This window comes from Neovison vison, chromosome 3 (assembly GCF_020171115.1).
Source record: "Neovison vison isolate M4711 chromosome 3, ASM_NN_V1, whole genome shotgun sequence".
NCBI lineage: Eukaryota > Metazoa > Chordata > Mammalia > Carnivora > Mustelidae > Neogale > Neogale vison.
Window position 1 is genome coordinate 63,485,125 of NC_058093.1, and position 14,787 is coordinate 63,499,911.

At 37.9% G+C, this 14,787-nt stretch overlaps 1 protein-coding gene across 1 annotated transcript in view; it reads right to left on the bottom strand.

Annotated features, from left to right (window-relative positions):
* The window catches only part of SCN7A (sodium voltage-gated channel alpha subunit 7), a 95,841-nt gene extending 94,437 nt beyond the window's left edge, over positions 1-1,404 (bottom strand). The window contains exon 1 of the mRNA XM_044242259.1: positions 1,157-1,404. The gene's annotated coding sequence lies outside the window, so the exon portion shown is untranslated. The remainder of the gene's footprint in view (positions 1-1,156) is intronic.
* Between the last annotated feature and the right edge of the window lie 13,383 nt (positions 1,405-14,787).

Genomic DNA, 14,787 nt, shown 5'->3' on the forward strand with positions numbered 1-14,787 from the left:
ATGTGTCTTTTACAAATAAGAAGAATAAAGCTTAATCAAAAGTTAAATGACTCATTTCATTTTTAAAAAATGAAAAAAAAATATTCTAAATCTCGAGTCTTCATTGGACTTTTAGCTCATCATTGATTAGCTAAGTAACCTTAAAAATTACTTATGAGACTTATCTTCTTGATTTGTAAAATTAGTGGCTGGATTTTAGAAACTTTAATTAGAGCTGGAAAATAGCAAGTATGGTGGTGCACAAGACTCTGTTTATTACAGAGCCCAGATTCCTTCTATTTTGCCATAAACCACTCTACTGAACAATAGCCAGGAAGAAAAGTATCTACAAAATACCACCCAAACTTCTCATTTCAAGAGAATTTTCTGACCAGTACCCAAATTTGACTCCATCATTTCCACTAATAAAGGGAGCATATCAGTGTGTCATTCTACATATTTTTATCATTTGTCTTGCTTTGACCAATATCCTAAGTAATAGAGGCAACATATAACCAGAGTCACAATGAATGCCTCATCACTGCTAGAAGAAAACTTCCAGAAGGTATGCAGTTTACAGGCTAAACAAGACAAAAACAAAAACAAACCTGTTGATCCAAACAGTACCAAAATGCCCAGCCTTTTAAACTGGGCACAACATTTTCCATCATATTTATGCTTCTTTTTTTTTTTTAAATTTTTTAATCTATGCCCCTAATTTTATATTGTTGATTCACATATGAAAAGCACCAATCTTAAAATCACTAAGTTATTTAAAATAAGACACAGGATTCCTTTGAAGTATACTCCATTCTGCGTAAGCTTTTATCCCCTATATTCTATCATTGTGTCATGTAACCTTAAAGTCATTGCCATACAGGGTTTCCAGAAATTAGAAACTCTACGTTCTGCTCTTAGTGTAAAGCGTCGTGACTTCAGAAGCTTACCTGGTGGGATGAGAAAACTGACCACAGGCACAGGGCAGAGTAAACATCCGCAGACCAATGCTGCTTTTGCAGTAACTCTCTTAATTCGGGTCCAGAATCTTAAATCTACTGCTAAAGACCTTAAGGGTGTGTATGGGGTGGGGCAGGCTGGGGGTGGGTGGGAAAGGCGGGCAGCAGGCGGTGGCTCTCACCATTCTGGGGCTGGGCACACAGCAAGAAAAGACACTTACTTGCAACCACGTGACGGGTCTCCAACAGTACCTGAGGGAACCCTGAGAAGCAGAACTCCCTGGAGCCCTTTTCTTCTCCTGGGCTTCTTTTTCTTCCCAGATCCCTCCGGCCTTCTGAGGAGTTCTGGTTGCTTAGGCGGTGTTGCTAGGTTGGCGTCTGCCCTCACCAGCTGATGCTACAGGCCACGATGGCTCGGCGGTGAATGGGCCCCACTGAATTCCCAGCTAGAAACGCGTCTCTGGGGTGGCTGCCCAGCCACTGACCCAGAGACCACTCCTGGCCAGATGCGCAGTGGAGCCCCGCCTGCCGCCTAGATGCTGTTTCTTGCGTCCTTCCCACTCCACCCTCCCATCTCCCAGCCACTCCACCCTCTCCCCCGCCCTCATCCCAAGGCCGGTGAGCGACTTCGCTGTCCAGACCGGGCGGGCGTGGGCGGGTTGATGCAGAGGAGACCCGCAGCGCCAGTGCTTAGCTCACAACCGCAGCTGCTGCGTGCGTCTTACCCACAGCTGTGGGAGTAGGGAGGGGGCTAGACGAGGGAGATCCGTGAGGAGGGGGATCTGATGCAAGAGCAAGAAAAGAGGGAGAGAAGAGGAAGGGGGGACTGCAGCTAAGGGTTTTAGAGGGGTAGGGAGAGGAGGGGAGAGGAAGAGAAGAAGGCAGCAAACTCAGGTTTTCACCTCCAATTGCTTTCTCTCTCCCCTCGCCTAACTGCCCCAGTAGAGCTTGTCAGGGGCAATTAACAGTCCGCAGCCCTCAGATCTGAACATTGCTTAGGGACGTGGGGCATGGTTCTTTAGAAAAGAATGGGTTGGAGCTATTACAACCTCACTCTGGATTTCTCTCCCACTCTGGTGACTTGAGATACAAAGGCCAAAGGAAAAATCATGCATATTTGGAAATACTGTGTGCAACAATCAAGCTTGGGGATGAATCAAGAGGTGCGGGACCTTCTTTCTCAAAGAGGGTTTGGAAACTTTTGCTACACCATAGAACGTTTATTTTATAACCCTATCTTGTTTGGAAATGGTGCACTAATGAATTGTTGAACACATATCAAAAAACTAATGATGTACTAAATGTTGGCTAAATGAACATAACAATTAAAAGAAAAAAGGAAAAAAAAAAGATTTCCACAACACACCAAGAAAAAATAATTTAAAAATGAGGAAAAGGGAAAAGAAATCATGTATATTTATTAAGAGACTCTAAGTGTATATTTCAAGGCATGAGACACAGAAGGGTAAAATGGAACTAAACTAATACTAGTTCTATGCAAACCATGTCAGGGGCTGCATGTTTCATCCATGATTCACAGAAAAGGTCTTGTTACATGTATTTTGTTTGTTTAAATTATACACTTGTTATGAAAGATTTCAAACATATACAAAAATAAAAAGAAAGTATAACAAACTCCTCTGTACTCATCACTCTGCCTCAGTCATACTGCCTCAGCTATTGCTAACATGTAGCCAATCTTGTTTTATCTATGCTTGCCCTCTCACTTTGGATTAGCTTAAACGTCCAGGTATCATAATATTTTCTCCATAATTTTATCAACATAAGTCTCTGAATAAGTTCTCCAAAAATACAACCCCTTCAATACAACCCAATACCACTAGCTTACCTAAAAATTAACAAGGACTTCATAGTGTCAAAGATCCACTTGATTTCTTTTTAATAAACTATATAGTGGCTAACTGAATGTAACAATAATATATAAAAAAACAATGTGTAGATTATTATCTTCTATTTCCCACACTTTTTGATGGTATTACAAGTGAATGTTTTAATGCATAGTACTTTCTTTTGGGGCAATCCAACTTATGCATCCCTTTTCGCCCAGGAAAATCTATGCATCTTTCAGTGTATTAAAACATAAGAGGGGCACCTGGATGGCTCAGTGCGTTAAGCCTCTGCCTTCCGCTTAGGTCATGATCTCAGGGTCTTGGGTCTTTGTATCAAGCCCCACATCAGGCTCTCTGCTCAATGGGGAGCCTGTTACTCTCTCTCTCTCTGCCTGCCTCTCTGCTTACTTGTGATCTCTGTCAAATAAATAAATAAAATCTTGGGTGCCTGGGTGGCTCAGTGGGTTAAGCCACTGCCTTCAGATCAGGTCATGATCTCAGGGTCCTGAGATCGAGTCCCGCATTGGGCTCTCTGCTCAGCAGGGAGCCTGCTTCCTCCTCTCTCTCTCTGCCTGCCTCTCTGCCTACTTGTGATCTCTGTCAAGTGAATAAATAAAATCTTTAAAGAAAAAACATAAGAATCACTTCTCGGTCTTTTGGCGAAGAGCAAGTGTAAAAAAAAATAAACATTTAACAAATTTAATATTAAATATTTTAAAGTTTAAATAATATACTTGACATACACTGCTTTGTAATGAACACAAGATGCTGTGCAAACCAATAATAGAAACAAGAGACAAATAGAAGGGAAACCAATGATGTTGGATTTATCTTCTGAGCTGGGCAATCATTTGTTGTTGCTCTGGAGCAAATATATTGCTAATATGGGAAACAAAGGCAAAAGAAAATTATTAAATTTCTTTACTACTTGTAGCCCATTAATGAGTCCTTAAAACAGGCAGAGTCATATTCCTCTAGAAACACAACTGCCTTAATATTAATACTTTGCTAAGGACAAAAGACAACCCTAGCCTGACTCCCCAAATCCTGTAACTTTAAAATATAAAAATTCCCTTGGAGACTTCCTTTATCTCTGCCCTGCAAGATATATGTTGACAATAATCCCCCAAGCATATATACTGGAGTATATATCTGACGGGTCTCATGACTCAGGTGTTATTAGACAGTGATAAATGACATTTTCCCAACAATAGTTAGCCCCCTTAAGGTCCTGAAAACCTTGCTTCCAATATTCCTTAGAGACTTACGCTATCCCTAACCCCATCCCAACTTGAAAGTATATAATGCAACACTCCTTATGACTCCAGTACAGTTCTTTCTGCCCAAGGGTCCTGTCCCTGTGCTTTAATAAAACCACTTTTTGTACCAAATATATCTCAGGAATTCTTTCTTGGCCATCAGCTTTGAACACTAACATTTTTCCTACATCATTGCCACCATTATTTGATATTATTACTAAGTTAATTTGACAAATTTTGACAACCATTATGCTCCTAATAATGAGTTGATGAGATTATTTTGGATTGCTCAATAGGGGTAAGCTGTTTGTTTTCCACACTTCTGCCTTAAGAATTTTATAATCATGTTTTCTAAGCTGTGTTTCCCAAGTACATATTTAGAAGGTAGAAGCTCTATACTTGCATATCGTACCTTATCAAGAAAAAACTGCTTTTGATGGGGATGTGGAGAAAGGGGAACTGTTTTATACTTCTGGTGGGAATGCAAGCTAGTGCAGCCACTCTGGAAAACAGTTTGGAGTTTCCTCAAAAAGTTAAAAACAGAGCCACCCTACTGCCCAGCATTTGCACTACTAGGCATTTACTCTAAAGATACAAATGTAGTGATCCAAAGGGCAATTGTACCCCAATATTTATAGCAGCAATGTCCACAATGGCAAAACTATGGAAAGAGCCCAGATGTCCAGTGACAGATGAATGGATAAAGAAGATGAGATATGGTGTGTATGTGTGTGTGTATGTATATGTATATAAGTATATAAGAGGGAATATTACTCAACCATCAAAATATGAAATCTTGCCATTTGCAATGACGTGGATGGAAATAGAGGGTGTTATGCCAAGTGAAACAAGTCAGTCAGAGAAAGACAATTATACAATCTCACTCACATGTGGAATTTAAGAAACAAAACAGAGATCTTAAGGGATGGCAGAGAAAAATAAAATAAGACAAAATCAGACAGGGAGACAAACCATAAGAAACTGGGTTGATGGAGGGAATGGGGGGGTGGGGTAATGGGGTGATGGGCGTTAAGGAGGAGGGAATGTGATGTAATGAGCATTGGGTATTATATGCAACTGATGAATCACTGAACACTACTCTGAGACTAATAATATACTATATGTTAATTAATCGAACTATATAAAATAAAATAAAATGCTTAAAAAAGAAAAGAAAAACCTACTTCATCACACTACACTTGAACCTGATAGGACCATAGGGGAATTATTTTCCTTGCAGCCTGCTTAAGTGGGGGCTGTTTATTCTAACCTCAAAGGTGTCAGCATCAGGAGTATAGCTGGGACTCTTGTTTTAATTCTCATTCTATTTCATGACATCCAGGTTTGATAAAACCTTAAACAATTCTGCCCAAATGCAAACAAATCAAAACTCCTTTTTTTTTTTTTTTTGAGATCTGTGTGTCTAGCTGTGTCATCTTTTTTTTCTTCTAGTCTAGCAGTCATATTTTAACTTTATGGACATTCTTATTAAGGATTTACTTTCAGGTTGACAGTCTTCTCCATCCAGATTCTTTCTATTATTAATCACTTTCCCATCCATTTGGATATCAACAACATTTGGATGAAACATCTAATAGCCTAGCTTCTGATTTCCTCTCTAATAGAGGATCTCTTTCTCCATTCCACCTCAGCTATAATCCCCATACTTTGAAACTGGCCATAGCTAGCAACTGCTGTTTGTTTGTTTGTTTTAAAGATTTTATTTATTTATTTGATAGAGAGAGAGACACACACACAGCGAGAGAGGGAACACAAGCAGGAGGAGTGGGAGAAGAAGAAGCAGGCTTTCCTCTGAGCAGAGAGCCCAATGCAGGGCTAGATCCCAGGACCCCGGGATCACAAGCTGAGCCAAAGGCAGTCCCTTAATGACTGAGCCACCCAGATGCCCCTGCTTTGTTTTTCTCCATAACGATTATCTAGCATGCTAAATATCAATTGCTTATTTATTTTATGTTTTGTTCTACCAGAATGAATACTGCATGACAGTTCTTGTTTATCCACTGCTATGAGGTAGCATTTAGAACACAGGTTGTAATAGAGTCGGTATCCAGTAAATTTGCCAAAGGAATGAGCACCAAGCATGCCCCCAAGGCACTATGGGCTTGTCAGAAAATTGTAGTGATTCACCATAGAAATAGATCATAGAGTACACATAATATGAAGAACATGAGAATTGTTGATCTGCTTTCATTCTGCCTAGCCTCTAGAATGTATATACTTCAATGCTTTTGTAATACATAGGTATGAAAATTTCCCCTGGCTGCAGAATCTTGACATAAAGCACAGGCCTCTCTGAAAAGAAAGGGTAAAAACAAGAAAGTTCAATTACATCTATGGGGAATGCCAAGGCACACAAGGAACTTAAAGCACTCAGCATCAAAGAGGAAATTCTCTTACCCTTATTCTAGTATAATAAGGAATAGACATGGGCTTGGGTTTGTTGTCAAAATCCAGGCTTAGATATCATTTAGGATGAATATAATATAAATCATATTGAAGAAAATCATTTGCATGATTGCGATCATTTGAATTTTAAAGTTCTTAAGACTTCATATTTTTTTCTTTTTAGCTAATGCTAGTTAGCTTTCCATGTCATGTGCAATATCCTAGGCAAATACTTAGAATCCATTTTGTCTTAGGTAGGGATGTTAAAACAAAATACTACAAACTTGGTGGTTTCTAAACAACAGAAATGGATTTCTCACAGCTTTGGAGGTTAGAAGTCTGAGATGCGAGTTCCAGCATAGTCAGGGTCCAGTGAGAGCCATGTTCTAGGTTTCAGAGTATAGGTTTCTGCTTGTATCTTCACAAGGTGAAGAGCTGAGAGAAGCAAGCCCTCTCATGATTCTTATAACACCACTAAACCCATTTATGAGGGATCCACTCTTTAATCTGGTCTAATCCTAATCACTTCCCAAAGGCACCATCTCCTATTACCTTCACACTGAGAAACAGGGTGTCAACATATTAATTTGAGTGCAGGTGGCGGAGAGGGTTACAAACAGTCCATCCATAACACGTAATACTTGTTTGTCTTAAGATTTTATTTTTTTAAATAATCTCTATATCCAACATGGGACTCTAACCCAAATTTACAACACTTAACAAGATTCACATGCTCTACTACTGCACCAGCCAGGCACCCTTATTACTTCACTTTTTGTCATCCTTACATACCCACATAAGACAGTACTGCAAAGCCAGAATCAGTTCCTTTACCATGATTTTTAAGTGTATAGTATTCTACTTATGATTCTATTTATATGTTTGAGTTCTTTAGAATTGTTCTAAGAAAACTTTGCCATGGTCTTCCACTCTATCCCAGGTTCCAGAACTGTAACAATCTGGACAACAAATAAAGCTATAGAAAGTTGTTTAACAGTGTCAGAGGAACACAATAAATGGCTTGCTTATTAGGGATTCTCAGAAATAAAAGAATAGACCATAGATAGTTAAAGCTGTTTGGGCTCGTCTACTCCCCTTTGTCACTTGACAAATTTCTAAACTAATTTCAATTTCTTACCTCCTTAGATATATATACATACATACCTGGATTACATACTTGTTTTGCATTCATAATATATATATACACATACGTAATATACATACATATATATACACATATATATTTATACATATACATATATAAACTCATAGCCCTAATTTGACTTTTTCCAAAAATCTTCCAAAGATAGGCACAGTCAATAAAGAATATCAGCAAAAAGCTGTATTAATATTGGCGATCAGAGGTGCCTGGGTGGCTCAGTATGTTAAGCCTCTGCCTTCGGCTCAGGTCATGATCTCAGGGTACTGGAATTGAGTCCCACCTCCAGTGAGACTGCTTCTCTCTCTCCCTCTGCCCCTCCCCCCCATTTCATTCTCTCTTTCTCTGTGTCAAATAAATAAATAAATAAATAAATAAAACTTTAAAAATAAACAAATAAATAAATATTGGAAATCAGCAGAGAAAATGGTAAATATCTCATATGGAAAATACATACTCATATAGTATATGGTAGGTCATTTTGTACCTATACTTTATAGCTTGTCTTGATCCTAAGAATCAGATTACGAAGATACAGATAGAGCTGAAGTTCCTTTTCAAAATGTTCCTGATCACAGTGCATTCCATTTTGCAATTTTGAATCCAATAGTCATGTATCAAGTAATTCCTAACCCAGTTTAGCAGAAACCCAGAATATTTTCAAGTGAAAAAATAAAATAGAAAGCAAAGATAATTACAAATTTGCAATTTGTTGTCATTTTCTAGAAATCCCATTATAATTTATGTGCATATATGTGAAATAGTTGAGTATATACATGTCATAAGTAAAAAAGTCAGATTTGACTGCTGTAACAGAAACTTAAAATAACTGTGGCTTAAACATGGCAGAAGCTTCTTTCTCTCAAACCCACTAATCCAGGTATAAGCAGTCCAAAATATCCCACAATGAGGTTCTTTCAATTTTGTTGCTTTCTTATCTCTAGTGTATTAAACACTCACTCACATAATTCAAAATGGCTCACCAATACACTTGTATTCCAGGCAGTAGAAGAAAGGAATAGAAGAAATGGAATTCATGCCCATTCCACTAATATTATAATCTAGAAGTTTTATTTTACACATTCTTGGGTTGATAGCCTATTAGCCAGAACTTAACTAGACACAATTGGTTACAAGGAAAGTTAAGGAATGTGATATTCATTCTGGTTTCTATTCAGTGAGTCAGAAGTTGAGGTTTCTACTAATACAGAGAAAGGTAAGAATAAATATTGTGGGATGACCAGCAACTTCTGCCATGCCCTGTCTCTATCTGCAATTGGCATACTATTTAGACTTCATGTCCCTGCCAAACAGCAAATTAGAAAAAATGGCTGTGACTTCTAATGATTTAAGAACTTACAAAAGCATAGCTTAATTTATCAATAAACATTTCTCCCAACCTAAATTACAATAAATTCAGGTTGAAGGACTAACTGAATAGCTATAGTAAGAGTCTAGTTTGTTTCCTCAAATGCATTGTTACATAGTTACATTACATTATTTGTTTCTACCACTTTGTTTTGGTTTGATAAAATGCCAAGTTTAAAACTCCTCTTACAACTTTTACTTTCCCCAATTTTTCAAGACAAGGAGTACAAAAACCAGAAATTGCTAACAGGATCTTCAGCGAAACTATGAGACATTTATAACAGCAAAATGCAATATATGAAATGAAATGTAGATGGAAAAATGAAAATAAATGATTTAGTAAAGTCAAACAAAGGAAGTCCAACCTACTTGCCTATAAAGAGTGATACTGGTGAGAGAAACTAATCCTTTCTGCCGACAGCTAGAAAATCTCAGGAATTGAGGAGACCTGGTTATCATACAACTGGGCACATTTGGGTGCTGTAAACAGGAAGCTATTTGAAAATCTTCAGGCCACGAGTAGGCCATCCAACCCTAGCCCACTCTGTTAACTGCCCTCTTCCTCAACTCATGGTAGCAGTTATGTTCTCAGGGAAATTTGGATTGCAGAGGCTTGAGATCTGGGATACTGAACACAGTGGAGAATGAAGAGAGGTGCTGGACCGAAAAGAGGAAAATTAATAAAAGTTTATATTCTCAGTGATAAGATTCTCCCTTTTGCTCCAGGTTCTTTCGCTTAACCAACACCCAGAATTCAAGTAGTTACATTTTATATTTCAGAAAAGAGATTCTAGGATCTTAACTAGAAAATCTGATCTATCCCACAGGATAGGCCCATTGATTCTGGCATTTTGGTGTCTTCAAGAAAAAAGTTGGCTGATTACTGAATCATCCTAGAATAAAGTCTTCTATTCCACAGGATTTATTCCCTTAACCCTCAAACACATGCATAAATGTAGAGTATCCAATTGGTTACTTAGGGATCACTAAATAAGAATCACTGAACATTTGAGGAATGTCTTTAGCATGGCAGAGAGGAACTGAAACAAACCTATTGAAAGAAGAAATTCTGTGGACTTAGAGACAGAGCAAAGTATAGAAGAAAATTCAAAGACAATATAATTAACATGAGAAATAAGAGCGATAAATCCATGGACCAAGGATAGGATGCCCTATCTTATCTTATTTTTTTTTAAGATCTTATTTATTTATTTGACAGACAGAGAGAGATCACAAGTTGGAACAGAGACAGGCAGAGAGAGAGAGGGGGGCGGAAAGCAGGCTCTCAGCTGAGCAGAGAGCCCTATGTGGGGCTCGATCCCAGGATCCTGAGACCATGACCTAGAGCCAAAGGCAGAGGCCCAACCCACTGAGCCACCCAGCACCCCAGGATGCCCTATTTTAAAGGAATAATATATGAAAGACCTCCTGGAGTCTATATCTATGGTAGATGATGATGATGATGATGGTGGTGGTGGTGGTAATATAGAAAGAGCCTGAATAATAAAATTGTGAAAACCATTAAAAATGTGCAAAGATATGAAGAGCAGGATATTAAAGATTAAAATCAGAGAATAAATTCCAAAGGTTCAACCTTCAGCTGAAAGGAATTCCAGAAGAGAGCAGAGAGAACAAGTGAGAGCATATTGTTAAGTAAATAATACGAGCCAATTTCTTAGAATGGAAAAGTCTCCCAAGTGAATGGACCAACAAAAGCCAATCAGTTTAAATGAAAATTGTTCCTTACAAAAGAAAGTTATAATGAAATATTATAATCTTTGATAAAGATATGATTTTAAAACTCCTAGAAAGAAACAACAAAAAAATGAGTTAAGAGCAAGGGATGGTTGGTGTATCTACTGCCCATATCATTGTCCAATAAAATTACCCAGGACTCTTTTGAAAAATGGCTGTTTCTAGGACTGGGATAGGAAATAAACAGGATGAATGTGGCACATCTTATAGTGCCAGAATATAAAGAAATGCTCAAAAAAAACCCCCAACAACAACCCACCTCCCATTAATGGGGCTGTGTCAAAGCAAAGGGACTTGGAAGCCAACTGAAAAAGCTACTAATGACCAAAGCTAGAACAATTTGAGCAACAAAATAAAAAAGTAGTGTTGAATTATAACTCAAAGTATAAAATATCCATGAGTCCATACTGATATAAATAAATGATTGAATAAATTAATAAATGTGGGAGAAGAAACAAATCTCCCATGCAGAAGAATTCTAAATAATTTATGTAGATACACCACATTAAAGGAGAGCGAGAATAACTCCTCATCCCTTAAGTGTGGGCTGGGCATAGTGACTTCCTTCCAATGTGTCAAGTATGAAAACGGGGGAAAAGAATAACTTCAAAGTGTAGAAACCTAACAAACATTACCTCAGCCAGGGGATCAAGGTCAAAATCAACAGTCATCATCATGACTGACATCATGTTGACAGTGGAGACTCTTGATATGACCTGATGAAAATGGCACTTTATGTCTCTCCTCTTTTTCCCAAAACACATATCCCCAGACTAAGAGAAAAACATCAGGTAAAGTTCAACAGAAGAACAACGTATATTATACCTGACCAGTACTACTTATAACTGTTAAGAATATCAAAAGAAAGGGGCACCTGGGTGGCTCAGTGGGTTAAGCCTCTGCCTTCAGCTCAGGTCATGATCCCAGGGTCCTGGGATTGAGCCCCACATCAGGCTCTCTGTTCAGCGGGGAGAGCTTCCCTCTTTCTCTGCTTCCCTCTTTCTCTGCCTACTTGTGATCTCTCTCTCTGTCAAATAAATAAATAAAATCTTAAAAAATATATATCAAAAGAAGGAAGTCTCAGAAATTGCTACATCCAAAAGATTAGGATATGACAACTCCATGTAAATATGGTATGCTAGATGGGATACTGAAATGGAAAAAAAGGACATTATGTTTAAAAAAAAAAGAAATATTATTTCTCATATTCAGAAATCTGAATTATGGGCCTTAGTTAATAATTATGTATCAATATTGGTTCTTTAATTATAACAAATATACTAATTTAAGATGCAAATAAGGGGGCGCCTGGGTGGCTCAGTGGGTTGAGCTGCTGCCTTCAGCTCAGGTCATGATCTCAGGGTCCTGGGATCGAGTCCCGCATCGGGCTCTCTGCTCAGCGGGGAGCCTGCTTCCTCCTCTCTCTCTCTGCCTGCCTCTCTGCCTACTTGTGATCTCTCTCTGTCAAATAAATAAATAAAATCTTTAAAAAAAAAGATGCAAATAAGAAGGGAAATTGTGTGGAGAGTAGGGGCAGTGGTATATGGGATCTCTGTTGTCTTCTCAGAAATCTTCCTTGGTTAATCTAAAACTGCTGTAAATATGGAAGTATTATTTAGGAAGAAAGTATAATCCCATAATTGCAAAGAATCTAGTCAGAAAATAGGTATTACTTACAAAAGGGAAAAATAGGAACTTTACAGTGGAGTATCCTGGCAGAGGCCAACATAATGAAATGATCAAAATTAACATCACCATTTGTAAGACATGTTAACATCATGTTCCTTCTGAGAAGACATCAATACTACTTCTGTGGTATTTGTCAAATATGCATAAACTCAGGGTGCCTGTGTGGCTCAGTGGGTTAAGCCTCTGCCTTCAGCTCAGGTCATGATCTCAGGGTCCTGGGATCAAGCCCTGGGAAAGCCCCCCCCCCCACCTCCATTGGGTTCTCTGGTTCTCTACTCAGCAGGGAGCCTGCTTCCCTCCTCTGTCCCTGCCTGCCTTTCTGACTACTTGTGATCTGTCTCTTTCTGTCAAGTAAATAAATAAAATCTTTTTTTAAAGTATGCATAAACTCAATTTTATCAGGAGAGCATGTAAGACAAACCCAAATTGAGGGATAGTCTATAAAATAACCGGTCAGTGCTCTTCAAAGGTGTCAAAGTCACTAAAGGCAAAGAAAAGCATAATATAATATGCATTATTGGGCATCTCCTTTTGGCTCAGGTCATGATCTCAGGGACTTGGGATCAAGCCCTTCATCAGGTTCCCTGCTTGTGGGGAGCCTGCTTCTCCCTCAGCCTCGGGCCCTCCCACTCTCTCAAATAAGTAAACAAAATCTTTTAAAAAGCCATAAAAAGGTAGTGTAAGTATCACTGGTAATGGCAAATAATTTTAATTTAGTACATTTGGGAATCTTTTCTTCCTTCCTACTAATCATGCACAATTTATTTTCTGCCAGCATGTCCAAATCCTCATGGCACTTTGCACTAAGTAGTTACAATGACTAGGAATGCCTTTTCATGCCTTGAAGCAGCTTAAATACTGAAGAAGAGAATTATCACTCAGTTAGTTATTGGCATTTATTCAGAGAGCATTTGCACAAAGGAAGAGGAAAGCCACAAATTATAGTTTAGTTGCTAAGAGAGATTTTAAAAGTTCTCATCAAGAAATCAAATTGTAACCGTGTGTGGTGATGGGTGTTAACTAGACTTACTATAATTATTTTTCAATGTATACATATAATGAATAATTATGTTATACTCCTAAAACAAGACATGTTATATGTCAATTATATCTCAATTAAAAGAAGAAGTTATTACAGTTTGCTTTTATAAGAGGCATATATATTAGCCATCTGTTTTAATTGAACTAGTAAGCACTGACTTAAGGTAACATAGGTATGATGATTAATTTAATAATTTTTTCATTTTAAATACTTATGAACTAGTATATTATTTCTTAAGGAATTTTCCTCAATATATTTTTCAAAAGTCTGCATATGGTGAGCATTTTGAGCAAATATGACTGATTGAAAAAGTTTCAAAGTTAAGTTTTTCCTTTAGATGCGTTATATTTTAAATAAGAAAATGCCCTACTGCCCCCTGCTGTTCAAATTAAGCCTTATATCTACATAGTCCATGTCCCTTCACCATATATCCCCATGTTTTTATTTAGTTTTTTCTTATTGGGAGGTACGGTGTTGTGCAAAATTTTGATTCAGATAGATCTATTTTTATTGCAGCCATGACTTTAGTGAAATTAATAATTATACATGATATGTTTGACTTGATTCAACGGGTATATTTGAAATTATTCCTGTCTAAAATAAAATTTCAGAGTCTGTGTTGGCTCTCCTTATCTCGCTATTCTTCTCCTTCTTTTCCTTACTCCTTTTCTACTCTCTCCTTATTATTCAGTTTATATAGACATTTCCACGCATTTGCAGTGATGCACCTTCATGTAGCTTTCCTTTTTTCCTTCTTGTTCAGATTAATTGGAAGGAACAGCATAGATCATTTGTTATTACACATTCAGAGCTGACAATGTTCTCTAGATAGCATCTAATTCAACTCTCTCATTGTAGAATTTAAGATATATTTCATAAGGGACTTTGAAGATAACAGATGTCAATGATGGAGTGCTAGACATCCTGCCCACTCAGGCCTTTTCATTCTTAATTCCTCAAAGGGAGGCAGAGGGAGTTTTCATTGTTAATTTTACACACAGATATTTGTAGGTTACCTACTATGTGTCAGATATTGTGTTAGCCACAAGGCAGACCCCCTTTTTACGTCCCTCATGAAAAATATGGTTTCATAGGGTATACAGATAAATAAATAGAACTTACAGTACAATGGGATAAGTACATTAAAAGAACAAATAGAAGGTATTGTATAGGGGAATAAAAAAAAACCTGTTCTAGATCTGGATGACAATGATCAAAAACCCTTCTTGTCAGAAATGATGGCTAGGGACACCTGGGTGGCTCAGTGGGTTAAGCCTCTGCCATCAGCCCAGGTCATGATCTCAGGGTCCTGGGATCAAGCCCT